This window comes from Orycteropus afer, unplaced genomic scaffold (assembly GCF_000298275.1).
Source record: "Orycteropus afer afer isolate SDZICR_OR568_19922 unplaced genomic scaffold, OryAfe1.0 scaffold01073, whole genome shotgun sequence".
NCBI lineage: Eukaryota > Metazoa > Chordata > Mammalia > Tubulidentata > Orycteropodidae > Orycteropus > Orycteropus afer.
In genome coordinates, this window is record NW_006922660.1 from 8,650 (window position 1) to 12,255 (window position 3,606).

Consider the following 3,606-nt stretch of genomic DNA (forward strand, 5'->3'; position numbering starts at 1 on the left):
CAAAATTTTAGTATTCCCATAGAAATTATAACTTTAAGGGTGAAATTAGACCTCGATGTTTTTCTGTTTAATGAAGGAATTTACATGGTCATATATGTTTAACAAAAGAAAAAGATCCAAAATGACTATTTTTGAGATTGCTTTTTGCAGAAACCACCTTACAACAGTAGCAGATGTGTGTAGCTCCACAATCTGAAGGCTGATCATGCTATGTCAGGTCCTTGTAGCAACAGTTATATTTTGGAAGGTCATGATTTGACTTCAAATAATGACAAATGTGATAATGACACTCTTCTTCATTTGATGGGAATCTTATTTTGATATAGAAGAGCCAACTTAGCAAAATTTGTCCACAAACTTAGCTAGCCAGACACTGAGTGTTCCCTAATAAGTTAAAATAAGGGTCTACCACTTTGGGTTGACAGGCCATTTTACAAACTCTTCCAAATCTTCCTGTGATGTTGTTTCACACATTGTTAACCAACCTGATCCTCCTAGACCATTGGTAATGTTCCCCAACAGTTTCTCAATCTTGGCTGTACATTAGGATCTCTTTTAAGAACTGTTTATATAGGATCAAACTGACAAAAGCAACTCAGGACTGAATTTATCTTAAAGGGGGAGGAACAACTCATAAGAGGAGGGTGAGAATAGTTGCATAACTCAAAGAATGTAATCAGTGTCACTGAGTTGTGCATCTAGAAACTGTTGAATTGGTCTATATTCTGCTGTGTATATTCTCAGCAACATCAGTAAAAAATAAATTAAAAAAGAAAAATATTTTCCCCAAAGATTTCCCTTTATACAGTTTTGCAGTTTGGGTCACACTCCTCTAAGTAAAACCTGACTTATCCTTGTCAGGAGAGAGGAGAGGTGTGGCTGGGTGAGTTCGAACAGCCAACCTTTAGATGAGTAGTTGAGTGTAAATGGTTTGTACCATCCAGGGACCTGACTCGCCCCCACCTCATCCATCTCCAAACGTCCTCACTTCAGGTTGAGAGGACGACCATTTCTGTAGGGAAATCTAAGTGTTAATAGGGGCTACACCTGTCGTCTTGCCCTGCTAGACAAACTCTCACATTCACACTCACTGGGAGTCTTGCTGTTTGGAAATGGTCTCTTTCCTCTGTAGGCATCAAAGTGAGCTGGAGGAGGAGGGATATTAGTTGTTCGAACCCAAACCACTGCTGTCAAGTGGATTCTGACTCATAGGCGACTCTTCAGGATAGAGTAGAACTGCCCCACAGGGTTTCCAAGGCTGTAATCATCAAGGAAGTAGATTGCCACATCTTTCTCTGGCAGAGTGGCTGGGGGGGTTGAACCACCAATCTTTCAGTTAGCAGTCAAGCCCTTAGCCACTGCACCAGCAAGGCTTCTTGTTAGATGTTCATTACTGATTGTTGAGTAATTCTTAATAAAATTCAAATATGCACCAAGAAATTATGAAAATAATTGGATTCAAATCCCAAATCTGCTTCCCTATTTCTTTGCTACATGATGAAGTAAAAAATTGGAAAAGGACCATTCATGAAACAAGATAACAGGGCAAAACAAAGTTAAAAAGTTACACGCGAGTGTCTATTAAGTTATATAAAATTGATTAATCTAACTTTAATACTTATCCTTCTCTCCAATCTAGTCATGAATCAGAGGTTTAGAGTAATTCTCAGAGCAAGAATTTCAATATTCAAAATGATATACTTGAAATATTGGAAATGTTTAGACTATGAAGTAACTAACTAAATGAGCACTATTTGCTTTTTAAATTACATAGTGTAGAATGAATATTTCATATACTCAAACAAAATATAAAAAAACTAAACATAATTGCAGGCAACTTTTGATTAACTATATACAGAAGAGAGAAGTTGATCTGAATAAATGGAGAGTTAGAACATGTTTCTGGAAGGCAAGACAAATGTCAGTTCTTCCAAAGATAATATATAAATATAATGCCCTTCCAATCAGTATGGGAATGGAAATTTTTTAATGGATGAAATGACTTTAAAGTTCATGTGGAAGAATACATATAAGAAAATAAAGTCAAATTAAAGAAAAATAGTGAGGCAGAATTTACCTTTCCAGATACTAAAACTTACCATGAAACCTATTGTATAGCATCTGCATGGTTTTGTGGTTGTTAGATGCTATCAACTCATAGCCACCTTATGGACAACGAAGGAAACGCAGCCTGATCCTACACCATCATCTGCATGTTGTTGTTGCTGCTATGTGCCATCGAGTGAGACCTGACTCATAGCGACCACTCCTTGGGTTTCCGAGGCAGTATCACTACGGAAGTAGATTTCCCCATCTTCCTTCCGAGGGGTGGCTGGTGGGTTTGAACTGCCAGCCTTCTGGTTAGCAGTCAAATGCCTTAGGCACTATGCTACCAGAGCTCCTACATAGGAAGGGACAAATAGATGGTAGAGCAACAGATTGGAGAATTCACAAATAGATTCAAATAAATATGGAAACATAATATACAACAAGGATGATAATTGCAATTTATTTTTAAATAAATTGTGCTAACATAAATGGTGAGAGCTCTAGTAGCATAATGCCTAAGGCACTTGAATGTTAACCAGAAGGCTGGTGGTGCAAACGCACCAGCCACTCCTCGGAAGGAAGGTTGGGCAATCTACTTCCGTAGTGATACCGCCTTGGAAACCCAAGGAGGGGTCGCTATGAGTCGGGGCCGACTCCACGGCAGTGGGCTTGGTTTTTTGGTTTAACATAAATGGTTTTCCATCTTGGAAAGAAAAACAAAAAGGCTATAAGTCTACTTTACGCTATATATATACACACATATATATTTCAAGGAACTCTGGTGGCATAGTGCCTAAGACATATGACTGCAGTTGAAACTCACCAGCCACTCCACGGAAGGAAGACTGGGCAATCTACTTCCATAAAGATTTACCACCTCAGAAACCCAAAAGGAGTCACTCTGAGTTGGAATCGACTGGATGGCAGTGAGTTTGGTTTGGTTTTTTTTTTTTGGTTATATATTCCAGATCAGGATTATAGTTTTTACTGCAATAATAAAACAATAAAAATATTAGAAGAAAAGTCAAAGGAGTAAATGGTTAACCTTAAAATGTGAGAATCCTTCCTAAGCAAGACTCTAGTTGTAATAAAAGCTACCAGTATATGTCACCTAGATTTGCACAATAAACCCTTAACTGGTCTGCCTGCTTCCATTCAGGTTCCTCTAGAATACATCCTCAAAGCTAGGGTGATCTTTAGAAAACAAAGCATGTGCAGTTGGATAGCGTGGACCTGCTATAGTTACGTTCCCTTTTTCTGTTCTTCCAAACCAAACTCAAATTCATTACTATTGAGTAGATTCTGACTCATAATAACCCCCATTGGGTTTCCAAAGCTATAAATCTTTACAGAAGCACACTGTCCCATCTTTCTTCCAAGGAGCAGCTGGTGGGTTCGACCACTGACCTTTTGATTAGCAGCCAAAATGCCTTAACCACTACACTACCAGAGCGCCTTTTCTCATTCCTAAAGTTCTGGTAGCATAGTGGCTAAAGCACTTGACTGCTAACCAGAAGGCTGGCGGTTCAAACCCACCAGCCACTCCTCGGAAGGAAG